Raw genomic sequence first — 13,298 nt, 5'->3', positions numbered from 1 at the left:
CAGTTCGACGAACAGCAACCGCATCTCCATCGGTTGCTGCTTTTAGTTTTCCGGATATGGGCTCGCAGAGCGGCCCCGGGCTGGGCCGGTGTATGGTCGGCGCTGCGGCGACAGGTAGCGGCCTGGTGACGGCGAACGGGACGGTCGTCGAGGGTTCCACTGTGTGGCGGCGAGGTAGTCGGCGATATCGCGAAGTCGTTCGCCAATCTGTGGTCGCGGCGCGTTAACGGCGAACCCTCGGAGTCCCATCTCCCGGTATGGGCATCGGCGGTAGATGTGCCCGGCTTCTCCGCAGTGATAGCAAAGTGGGCGGTGGTCGGGGGTGCGCCAAACGTCAGTCTTCCTCGCGTAGGTGCGCTGGGCGACGGGTGGGCGTGCTGGCGGCGGTGGCGGTGGACGACGGAATTGCGGCGTTACAGGGCCCTGGCGTTGTCGCGGAGGGGGACCTTGACGGCGGGCGACGGCGGCGTATGTCATCGCTTGCGGCTGAGGCTTCGGCGATTCAGGGGCTACTCCGAGTTGTTGTTGGAGCTCTTCACGTACGACGTCGGCAATCGAAGCCACTTGAGGCTGTGATGACGGGAACAGCTTCTGTAGCTCCTCCCGCACGACCGCTCGGATAGTCTCGCGCAGGTCGTCGGTGGCCAGTGACTGAACTCTGGCGTAGCTTGTTGAATTCGTGCGGCGGTTGAATTGCCGGTTCCGCATTTCCAGTGTCTTCTCGATGTTCGTCGCCTCACGAAGAAACTCTTCGATGGTCTTCGGTGGGCTTCTTACCATCCCGGCGAAAAGTTCCTCCTTTACACCACGCATCAGTAAGCGGACTTTCTTCTCCTCGGCCATATCCAGGTCGGCGTGGCGGAACAAACGGCTCATTTCTTCCGTAAAGATGGCGACGTTCTCGTTTGGCAGCTGCACTCGGGCATCTAGCATAGCTTCAGCCCTTTCCTTGCGCACGACGCTTGTAAAGGTGCGTAGGAAGCCGGTACGGAACAGGTCCCACGTTGTCAAGGTCGATTCCCTGTTCTGAAACCAAGTTCTGGCGGTGTCTTCTAAGGCGAAGTAGACATGCTGCAGCTTCTCGTCGGAGTCCCAGTTGTTGAATGTTGCGATTCGTTCGTAGGTCTCCAGCCATGATTCCGGGTCTTCAGTCGCTGCTCCATGGAAGGTTGGTGGGTCCCGAGGTTGTTGTAGGATAACGGGGGACGCTGGGGCAGCCATTGGGGTTGTCTTGACCACGATCTTCTTTGTCGTCTCAGGTACAAGTCCGTGCTCTGGGGGCAGTCCTTGCAGTCTGCGGCTAGCACGCTGGTCTTGGGCGATGTTGGTTCTGTCCTCGGGCTTCGGGCTTGGATCGCGGCTTTGCGGGGGCGTTCGGTACATGAACGCACAAGCACCTCCACCAGATGTCACGTGGTGGTGACGTTAAGAACACAGCAGCAATACTGTGAAAGGCAAAACTAGATTTTATTGGGCGAACCTGTGCCCACAAAACAGGCTACACTTATAGCACAACGAAAGAGGCGAACAGAGTCGGCGATCGTCGGAAATCTGATCTGCGGGTCAAGCGCGTCGGCTTTTAAAGAGCAGTTGTCGAATGTTCCAGACTAATCGTTCGGACCCGCGTGCCTTCCACAAAGTTCTACACCATTCGCGTCAGGTGATGAAATCAGATAACATAAGTCTCGGCGACGACAGACAGCGGATAGAAGCATCGATAACTTTCCAGAACCTTCGGATACATGCAGGCGCGTCCCATGCTGTGCGATTACATTTGTTAGGCGGCGAAACGTGGTTGCCCGATAAAGATAAGTACGTGTCAATATGGGTGCCTTCTGGAATGAAATTAACATCGCTGCAAAATTGGCGCTCTTTCTGTCTCCTCTTGTTCCTTCTGTTGGTTTTTAACCTTGCGCCCCACATTATTCCTGAGGCAAGAAGCCAATCGCGACCGAGAACTTTGATCCCAATCGGGCTCGATCAAGATCGAAAGAGCGCCGTGTGATACCCGTATAATTCGTGCCCTTGCGGCAAAACGCCCTCGAGAGTCGAGCGCGCTGACCACTTAGCTACCACGAGACATTCGCACATGATAATTTATGAGTGGTTTTGCGCGTCCTGCAAAATCTTGATAATGGCAGCGTCTGTGCATGTACTTAGGAGGCAACAGCGGGCAATATTGCAGATGACGATGACGATGTCGTGCGCATCGCGAATGAGTTGTTCTTGATAAGATGATGGTGTTAGCTGTGAGAACCTGCAGGCGCACCGCCAGTCAGTTACGCGAACGCTAGCAGCGCGGAGAGTTTCGGGCATCCGTCCCCCCGGAAACACGGACTTGGAACCGCGTTCCTGCGACTTTCCGGGAGAGGAAAGGGAAAGTAGATGGAAAGGGGAAGGGGGCAAGGCGCGACAGCGGACCTGTTGTTTTCTGGAGCCGGCAGAAAATAAGGGGACAAAGTGTGCGCTCGCGCTGCAAAACACTGCTGATAGATGAGGAGCCGCAGGTCTTGGACGCGTTCCCAAGCCACGAGTTGTTGATGAGCTCCCTCTCTGTTTCGTTCTTCTTTTGTTATTACTCTCAAGCCTTCCCCCACTCTTCGCTTTCGCTTCACCTCCGTCTGACTGCGCCTCCTCCTCCCCATGGAATCGGCCTGCATTGTGCAAGCTCGTAAAAAGCTACAGCTTGAGGGAGAACTCTGCATTGTTTTGGACGGCTTGAAACACGAGTCTCGCTACCGGCTGGCGGCAAGGAGATGCGGACATCCTGCCTTTTTCAACCACCGGAGCGACTTTCTCCGCAGGGGTAACGAAACTCAGAGGGTATTATTCTGGACGATGTGCAATTCTGGCGTGTTGTCGAGTTGGCCATCTTCACAGCTCTGACTAGATCAACGGAGTGATTGCGCCCTCTCTCATTAGCTAGAAGTGCCAACCTTGTGGAATTCCACAAGGTGGTAGAATGTGAGCGTCCTCAATAACACTGTCGCAGTTAGGAGAGAAGCATGCCGTAAAAACAAATTATAAAATTCTTTAGTGTAACTGTGGGTGCATAAACCTGTATGGTAGCTCATCGTACCTTGTATTCATTATGTTGGCTAAAAAGGTTGTCCAAGGGCCTGCGTCGATCAAGAAGTTATTTGACAGTGCTGTATTTCCAACTTGACAAAAATATTGACGATATATTTTGACTCAACTCAAAGAAGCTGCTTGAGGTTAAAGCTAGTGTTGTTGAGTGTAGTGCGAGAAGCAGGTCATATATTGTAAATCTCAATGGCGTGTTATTAATTCATATTAAAGTTCGCATTTTTGTAATGTAGCTGGAGCAAAGATAAGTTATGGCTCAGCTGAATCACAAAAATAACGGTCGCCTATAAAAAGAAGGCTGCACGTCAGAGGGCCTCAACTCCAGGTAGACCGAATGAATCAGGACGCCAAACTGCTAATGTATTTCCAATAGCATTCCTGCCCCCCTCTCCCTCTTATCCGGCTTCAGGACGGACGTTACTCCTCATTAACAAATCAGAGTTAAAGAGCGCCTCTGGCCTCTCCACGAAACATCTTATATTTCAAATCCAAGATGTTTCTAAGGCAATTTTTAGACACTGATGGCTTGCGAAATTGTTCATGACGCAGGATTCTAAAATACAAAACATCAAAACGCATGGCTTCTGACAGATTGTGATATCATAGGTGGCCCGTTTTACTATGTGCGCTCATATACGATTACCAGTAAAATTCAGCAAGAATACGGCTGATCTAGACAGATTAATGCGCCAAACAGGCGTGGCAGCGGAAGAAGGGGTTCGCGGAGAAGTACGTGAAACGTCGAAACGTTAGGTACGCTCACCGACATCGAGCACGCGTAGTATGCACTACGGGTATATTAATAACGCCGTGGAAGCTTTCATGTATTTTATTGTGATTATGCTGCATGAATGTGACGTAATAGATCCCCTCTCTGCAGTCTTAATACCGTCAGCTACAGCTTTAACGAGAACACGAAGTGGCACACATACTTTTTTTTAATGAAACAATAAGGCTGCTTTGGAATTTCTATCCTTTAAACTTCAAATAAATTCCATAGGAAAGACCTGTGCACGCAGCAGTTTTCAAGCATGCAAATAAGTGACATCAAAACTTCCGCACGAGGCCCTTATAGTGGGAAACACCACATGGCCACGATATGAAGACGTTCAATATTCTTCGTAGATAAATGTCAGTCTGAGCAACGGATACATCAAAGCCAGTGAAGCTGTACCAGCGAGTTCCCACATGCACACTTCAGGAGCAATAGGGGTCTATTTGCTCGCTGCTCATAATAACGGCGCCCACGCAAGCCTGCGCTGCCGCAGAACGCCGGCAGCCTTCCCCGCCACTGGCGTACAAACGACGTGGACCCGGCGGTAAAACCCGACCTGCGTAACAAATAAGGTGGATTGCTGGCTGAGAACACCGCGCAAATTAGCTGCTGTCTATTGCAATCATTGATAATTACGTTGAAAAGCAAGAAACTAGTCAGCACTTACCACCGCTAACTCTGTACAGTGTGATGATTGTGACGTAATAACACGGGCGAGCCTGCACACTCTCATTTATAAGAGAGACGTTTCTATATGTATATATGACCACGTACCCCTTGGAAACATGCGAGTTCGTGCACATTGTGACGCGCTCTCCGGGCGCTTCAACACACCTCAAAGTTTCTGTTAGATGCCTTCAGAATAGGTGAAGTCCATTTATAACGCTATAGGGAAATGCGTGACTGATGGTGGTAACAAACCCATGTCTTCCGACAAAGCCGCTCTAATCATCAGGCCACGACCGTACGCAAGCTTCTCTCGTGTAAAAGTCGCTCTTTAAATCGACTGCAGCGCGTGCGTGACGTGCCATTTCCTTGCATTTTTTTTCCTCGCGACAGATATCGATTTAAGACGCTGTGTTAAAAGGCAATGTCTTCACGATCGGCCCACATTTTTCCGACTACACTGTCTTCTCTATCTGCCCACGTCTTTAGGCCAGTGGGTGAAGTGTGCCTCTAATCCTATAGCATTAAAATTTGCGATTCTTGCAGTGTGTTAACATTCGATACCGAGCACGTATCTGGGAGCCGGCCTCCACCGCTGCACGAAAACGGTGGCGAAATTCCCCTTAATATACTCTCTGCAAAAAACACAAACAAAGAAAGAAGCACAAGCGGAGAGAATAGAGATGTATTAATGTCACTCAGAGGCGGTCCGTGCCTCCTGTCAGTTTTCGTTTGCGTCCTCATTAAAATTATCTTTTTTTCTCTGTCGTTATTTATTTTTTGTGCCACTCTGTGTCTTCGGCAATCAACGACCAACTAACTCACAACAAGAGTCTACTTGCTGAAACGGTTTTGACACGGTTCGCTGCTACCTGCGCACTTGCTAGAAGCAAAAGCAGAAAAGGTTGTCAGGGACACAAGCCAACAGATATGCACAGCGCCGCGTAATACAGCGCGGGTAGCAAAACTGCAGCGTTGTAATGGGCGTGACGATACTTGGCACGCTTGCAAACATCGGACAGGGTTGATGTGCGCTTCCCCGAGCAGTTAGAAGCCTTACAACCCTTATAGTTAGCACTATAGCAATGTTACTGTCACGTGCATAATGGATAATCCTAACGAAGTGCCATTTGAAACCCCTCATTTTTGCTTTGAATGAATCCTAAATGGCACATCATGACTCGTAAATGATACGCAGGACATCACACGTACAAGCGTGTCTGTAATTCTGTTCATAAAAAACAAAGTGCTCAGGTTTCTTATATATCACAGTGGCCGCACGTTTTTGGCTCACCGGTTAACGAAGCTCTTTCTTCACGAGGCAAAAGAATAGGAGTACGTCTAGTGAAGTCGCAAAATATACATGACAATTTTGAGCCAAATTATTTGTTTCCGGCTGCGCAAACACCTGAAGCTCATAAAAAATAAAAATATTATATGTGCTTCCGTAAAAGCGTCTTCTAAAAGCCCTGTATTTCCTTTTTAACAATCTCCCAGAATATATCAAAATCGGAACAATCAACCCACTGAAGTCAAAGATTGTTCATGCCAGCAAAATGAACAAGGGCAGTTCATCTAAGAACTCGCCGTTTCACACGCATTTACAAGAAATGTGGAGATACGGACAATAGACTGTGTTCCGCAAGAACACCTCATTCCTTTGAAGCTCTAGGAGGGCCTCGCCATTTTGCCCGTCAATCCTGTTCTGCTGAAAAGGTTCCTTCTTCAAAGTGGTGTGCCTTCTGTCTGGCGCCAATCTGAGCTCCGGAAGTTGACTAAGCTCTCCTTTGCGAGTATCAAACAATGTCCGATCATTTAGAGGGCGTTTGCTGCAGGGGGTATTTGGCGCAAGGAAAAATAAGCAACAACCACATCAATGTACACTAATGTTCAGAAAGTGGGTCGCCCGCTCCACCACCGGACACAGCTCGCTTTCGCGATGCCCTACTCTTCGATGCAAGATAATGTGAAGAAATTTTAACAGGAACCTCGTTTGAGGACAGTTCTTGGTTGGTAACGTGCAGAGCAATACATATTATGCGGGGTGCACTAATAGGTAAGCCTTGGAAGTCATCTAGAACAGTGACTGCTGGTGATACCACAACGGCTATAACAACAATGGGTGTGGTCCAATTCTATCCAGCAATATAGATATATATAGTTTGAAGGAAATGACGACGGCTTCGAGCTCGATTATTGGAATGCATTCGGAACGCGTCTCTGCGACTTGACGTCACATCGCGTCGACAAAAAATTTGTAAAGAACCAAGTATTGTTACATTTTAACTCTTGCATGCTCTAACCCAGACAAAGCCACAATGGGGCTCACTGTAAGTGAGAGCATAAATACACTTTCTTGTACGCAGCCGAAGTTTCCGCCGAGCTTCCAGGCAGTATTATCAGCCGCCACTTTGTTTGGACAACAAAAGTAATCTTCATCGTTCTTAACTTCGATTCTGTCTTCGCGAAGCTGTCTTTTGTGTCGACGGAATTGGAACGATACTTAATATGGACGCTGTCTGCGCAGCTTTGTATTTAGCCGCCTATGGAGCTCCGGCGGATCCGCAGGATCCGTAGGATTAGGGCTACAACAAACTGAATCCGCCAGTTTTTTGTAGCCCTAAGGTAATTCATTTGAACCAGACGAGCTATTATCAGACGAGTGACTTCATTACTGGAACCAACGTTAACGTTTTGTTAGAAAGCTGAACTCTGAATGCTTGCCCACCGTCACAATCTTCCACAGTCAGCGGCATGTTTACCAGTCATCATCTTTTGCACGCATAGATACAACAATATACTGTATATTCCAGCAGATTTCGTTTTCTCTTCTTCACAAGGAATGACTTTTCTAGCAATATTTCCAATATACGGGTGGATGTCTGATTTTCCCTTTATCAATATTTCCTGCGTACGTAATCCTTGTAAGGCTCAGCGCCTTGTGTTAGTTATAAGTGAAGCCGTTTGATTACCTTGTATTTTGGAAGTGCTCATGGTATTGTCGGCGCGCAAAAACAAGAGTGAAGGAGTAGTAATTCTTGGACTTGTTAGTGAAACAGAGCTATCAGAAGAGAGGCATGAATAAACAGACATCCACAGAGAAAGACAGACAAGGCGAGCATTACTACACACTGTTTACTAGGCCTTCAAATGTCACCTATGTTGAGCCCAATACTTGAAAGTCGTTCATATTGCCTGTAATATATAGGCGTCTTTTGAAGGTCTAACAGAGATAAGTTATTTGAAGGCAGAGAAGTCGGCCTGAGCTAGCGTGCTCTGACCTGCTACATTGCACGGGGGACGAGGGAACGAGGACGTAAAGGCTGGATGAGCGATGATGATGTCATAAAAGAGCGGTGCACAACGACGAAGGCAAGTTCAGAATTCTGATAGTTAAGCAACGAAGTCCAAAAAAATCATTCAGAAATACGATCCCCCTTCCAGAGCTTGGCTGGCGTCACTAATCCAATCAAAACTGCATAAAAAACGTGCAACGAAGAACCTTGCGTGTGGGCTTCTCCTGCGTGAGCAGCACAAGTGCCAAGAAAGGTTTTGACAGTATTCAAAGAGCTGCGATGAGCGGTTCCACTAGGACAAGGACCTGCGCGGCGCTTTTAGCGGTCGGAGTCTGCAGGACGCTCATTTGGTAGCGGCGCTCATCTTGCCTGTCCATTATGTATGCGTCTCATTTCCGAGCCTCTTTCTATAGAAGCGAGTGCGCCTAGTTAAGCACTGCTCCAATAGTAACAAAGCTAGTAAGAGTTCCAGTAAGAGAAGGTGTCTCAAGTAAGGGGTCTGCTTTTCTCAATGCTGTTGCGCACCCATATCTTTTCCGTACAGCACACGTGGGTCGCGGAGGCGACCATGCAGCAGGTCATATCTGTTTCCCTTATCTCGTCATGAATGTCGCGATGCCGGAGGCAACGTGCGGTCCTGCGTCAACAAGCAATAATATATTCAGATAAAATAGCCGGCAATCGACCATACGGCTCACTTGCCCGTTGCAATCCTATCGCGCCAATAAATTTCCTTCGCTTGCTTGAATCTTAGGAAGCAATACACAAATATTCTTAATGTAGGAAACAAATGACAGCAACCACGTATTCGACCCGATTACAAAGCGCGCGAAGTCGTCACGGCAGAGCAAACGTTTTCTATCCCACTTTCGATATCAATCTTTGTCTATGGTATACGTACAGGCAATTCGGTGCTTTCTTTTTACCTATTTACCTAGTTTACTTATATTTAATTATTTGCCTACGATAAATGCAAATATTGCAAAAGAAGCCTTTTTTTTTTTGACGGCGTAGCAATCTTTGCCGGAAAGGCGCTCAAAGTTTCGCTGCGTTATAGCGGGCCCCGATGTCTGCGTCAACAGAGCAAATAAATAGGCTGCGTGCACTGGGTGCGCCGACAAGATACGACACGAGACATTCCAAAGCTGTGCTTTCTTTTTTTCTAACTTTATGTTCGTGTCTGTGTTGGCACGAACACTCGTGACCGGTATGTAGGCTAAGGTCACTGAGGCTTCCCCTCTTCTCTGGAGTCGCGCCCACGTGCCCCATTCACATTACTTCAAAAGAAACACGACGTATGCGTGCGCTGGAAAGGAGCCTCTCTTCTAAACGTATCTCGGCTTTGCTTGCACTCAGTGCGCAGTCATGAAGTGTCACACGAAAGAGAGAAAGAGAGGGGGGGGGGCGTATATAAGGAAGGCAGGGATGTTAACCGGTCAAGAGTCCGTTTGGCTACCCTACGCTGGGGAAGGGAGAAGGGGAAGAGAAAGAAGAGAGTGGATGGAGGGGGGTGGGGGCTATAGAGACGTGCACGGACGGTAGTACAGAGTCAAAGGCGCTTGTACATACCAGACATTCTCAGAAAACACAAAACTACCGTCACTGCTTTCTGAGCTAATGATCGATGGGGACGGCGTTCTAATATTCTCTGTTCATTCAGAGAACGATCATCTAGTTTTCTGAATGCGTTGGACATAAGTTGTTGCTGTGCTTCAAGTTGATGGCAGTGGCACATTAAGTGGCCATTGTTCTCCTCGCATCCGCCGGTATCACATGCAGGACTGTCAGCCATTCCAATTAGTGCTGCATAAGCTTTCGTGAAGGCAACTGCAGTGTCACACGAACGCCTGAAAAACATTCTCGTATTGTCTGTTAAGAAGCCACAAAGTGTGCTGTTGCACCATGCCTTGTCGATATTTTCGCAGTGATGTCATAGAATTATCCTGTACGGGAATTCATTAAAGCACTGTGCAATTTAATAGCATTGTTGATTTGATTGTGGGTATCACTTAAAAAGATCCGGTTATTGCAGCAAGTGTTCTTTCGCCAGTGTCTTCCTTATGCATCTTAGGACTCTTTTTTCCTGATAATTTAGCGCCATACATATAATCGATAAGTTCGTAAATCGCTTCAACGTCAATGACTGCATTGTTTGGCAACGGCCCATTAACGCGACATGTTCGAGCGTTCTATTTAAGCAGTTAATTGTCCTTAACCGAATACTTATGTGTCATATGTTTGCGCGCTCGCTATAGGTGCTCTGTTTGGTGAATGTCATCTTCATTTACATGGACAGCTATATAAAGCTTCTTGGTACCGATATCAGTGGCGGTGAAATTGAAGGTATTGATGATATGACGTTGTTGTTTGCGACGTGGCCGGTTTCAAAGTGCGTAAGAAAACCCGACTTATAGATTTAGCACTTTTTGAAACTTCGTTCTGGTCTAACGGACAGAGTAAATGAAACTACGGCCGACAAGCTCTGTAAACCAAACAATCTAATAGTCAACAAAGTGATCATATTGCTTCAGGTTGCAAGAAGTACACCGACCTTTACAAACTTGCGAAAAAGTCGGAAAGAAGCGAGCACTTGAATATTTATTTTTTTTAAACCTCCGCTTTGAGCACTGATGATCTGTCTAGCTGGACCAACAGAGCAACTAAGTCAATTGAATAAGACGATTCGAAACATCTGTCACCATAGTGCACTAAGGGAACTAAGGGCACTAAGGGAACTGTTTGTTCCCAAAGGCACCTTGTTACTCAGCTACGGATTTACGAAGTCAGTTCACGTTCAGCTAAATGCATGGTAAGTGAAACAGGTGTAGTTATGTCGTTCAATTCCACAGACAAAATGGATGCAGAGAGAAAAAAAACGTTAAAGAAGCGCGAGCGATGTGGCATTCGAGACACACGTTAAGTGCGATTTCGCGCGGCGATGAAACACCTCCCGCGAAAAGCACATCTCGTGCTCGACGTTCCCACTTAGGGCAAGGTATGATGCGACAAAGTGATGAAGTCAACAAGGGCGAGAAACCACGTTACGACGACGCACGTAAGAGGCAAGTTGTGCGGTTCTTCCTTAAGAAACACATTTTCGCTCCTATGGCGTCGCGCTGCTAAGCACAAGGTCGTGGGATCAAATGCCGGCCGGGGCGGTCACATTTCGACGGGGGCGAAAAGCAAGGACGCCCGTGTCCCGTTAAAGATCACCTGGTGGTCAAAATTAATCTGGAGTCCCCCACTACGGCGCGCTTCATGATCAAACCGTGGTTTTGGCACGCAAAACCCCAGAATTCAATGTAACAGTTTTGATGCTTCCAATCGTACAGTGACCACAAAATTTGTTGGTTCACTGAACTCGTCAAAGCGCCAATATTTATCATATCTTCGCCAGCGAGCCTGGATATAAGGGGAGTCATGTGATGATCGGAGAGAAAAATGCATACTATACGTTTTACTTTTACAAAAAAAAATATACCACAATGACATCTGAACTACCCATGGTGACTCAGTGGCTATGACGTTCCACTGCTAAGCATGAAATCAAGGGTTCGATGTCCAGACACGGGGGCCGCATTCCGAAGGGGGCGGAATGTGTGAACGCTGGTGTACTTAGTTTAGGCGCATCGCAAGGAGCCCAGGGCGGTCAAAATCTATCCTGACCTCACTACTACAGCGTCTTCTAAAGCCACAGTGCTTAACTGGAACGTTAAACACGAGAAACTTATATTCAAAAAATACATTTTTTTTTTACTTTTACGTGTCATAATCACGACATTATTATGAGGCATGCCATTATGGGAGAATCCGGATTAATATTAACCACTTGGGATTCTTTACCGTACGCCCAACGTACGGTACACGAGCGTTCTCGCATTACGCCCCCACCGGTATTCAACCGCGCGCCACGGCCGGAATTGAACCCGCTACCTCGAGCTCAGAAGTGCAACGCTTTAGCCGCCAGGCTACCACGGTCGGGTAAATATCTATCTATCTATCTATCTATCTATCTATCTATCTATCTATCTATCTATCTATCTATCTATCTATCTATCACAATTAAATTTTGTCTCTTCACGGTTCTAGTTCTCCGAGAGCTTTGCTAATCGTGCTTACATGTCCCCCTCTGACACCACTTGTTAAACACGTTATCCTCGTCATGAGCGTAATACCAATCAAAGTTCAGTAGCACATGTTTCACTGCACCAACGCGACGCGAATAAACCGCTGCCGTCGAAGAGAAACGAGCGAGGCTCACGTTGAACGCAGACACAAGCGACGGCAGCAACTACGACGTTGAGCAGATGCGACGGTGGCAACGACAATCCCGGCGGGGCTCTGTGGCCAGCGCGGCACGTATCCAGTGCGGCAGCAGCGATCACACCTCGGAGGCGCACAGAAGGAGACGACACCGACGGCGGACACCGGGCTACGAATCCTAGGCACCCGCGTCCACCACACACTCTTCGGGGCCTCCCCCTCTCCCGCGCCTTCGGCGAACACCGCCAAGCTTCTTTTTATCGCCGCTCGAGGGCACCACACCCAAACTTCTAAAGCGGAGTGCTGCGTTTCGTTGGGCTGGCAGGCCGTAGTTTTCCACGCGTGGAATGTTTCCTTCTTGAACGCCAGGTGACGAAGAGGCTGGTGGAGTCGTAAAAAACAGAATCCGAAGCGCAGACATTTTCCAGGAGCGCTACTCCATCACTCCCGCAGTTGCTCTTCGCCGCAAACACCACTAGTGGCCGCTTGTTTCTCTAACCCAAACAATCCGGAAGCTTCCTCAGTGCCGCCTTAGGACCACAATAACTGATGGCTTTGACGCGACCTAAAGCTGCACCCGCCTGTGTGAAACATCGTTGCGAAGAGTTCGGAAATAAATTCACTTACTAGGTTAACGTGCACGCACGCTTTGCTGGTTAGTTGGAACAACAATCAGAAGAAAAAGAACGGCTCTGTTTCTAATTCGATCACCTATGCGGTCCGATCCAACCTCTGGGGAAAAAAAAACATTTTCTTTGGACCCGCTCTGAAATACTAATGTGAGACGAAGATATGTATAAATCAAAAGGGGTAGGATGTCGTAAACTTAAGCATTTGATGGTAGTTACCTCTGACAAGCAAATATGCGGGGTCTTGTTAGGTGATAAGAAGCAACGCTTTCAAGAAGGCAGATACAGCAGGCAACAACCCACACGGCTCCTGTTGACAGAGCTGTCAATGTGTGCCCTTTTACTTACGTCGGTTAACTTGATACCGCAAACATAAAGCTAAAATTATCGATTCTCGGACGAAATTTCATTAGAACTCACGAAAAGTTTTCTTACATTCGGCTTTGCCGGGTAAAGGTGAGCAATGTAATAACGTTAAGACCTCATAAAGTCGACCTCAGCATCGATTTGACCTCAACCTCAAAACGCGGGGCGATGTTCAGGTGAGGTAGGCGACCGCCTATGATTGCGAGTGAGGTCAAG

At 47.9% G+C, this 13,298-nt stretch overlaps 1 protein-coding gene across 3 annotated transcripts in view; it reads right to left on the bottom strand.

Annotated features, from left to right (window-relative positions):
• Positions 1 to 12,379, bottom strand: part of LOC142578894 (myosin light chain kinase, smooth muscle-like) — a 50,849-nt gene extending 38,470 nt beyond the window's left edge. For 2 of the 3 annotated variants that reach the window (XM_075688564.1, XM_075688565.1), the window contains exon 1: positions 12,086 to 12,379. The gene's annotated coding sequence lies outside the window, so the exon portion shown is untranslated. The remainder of the gene's footprint in view (positions 1 to 12,085) is intronic. The other variant, XM_075688566.1, reaches the window with a different exon arrangement.
• Positions 12,380 to 13,298: the final 919 nt, after the last annotated feature.

This window comes from Dermacentor variabilis, chromosome 4 (assembly GCF_050947875.1).
Source record: "Dermacentor variabilis isolate Ectoservices chromosome 4, ASM5094787v1, whole genome shotgun sequence".
In the NCBI taxonomy this organism is placed as follows: domain Eukaryota; kingdom Metazoa; phylum Arthropoda; class Arachnida; order Ixodida; family Ixodidae; genus Dermacentor; species Dermacentor variabilis.
Note: the sequence above shows the minus strand (reverse complement) of the source record. Positions and strands in the feature narration are given on the sequence as shown.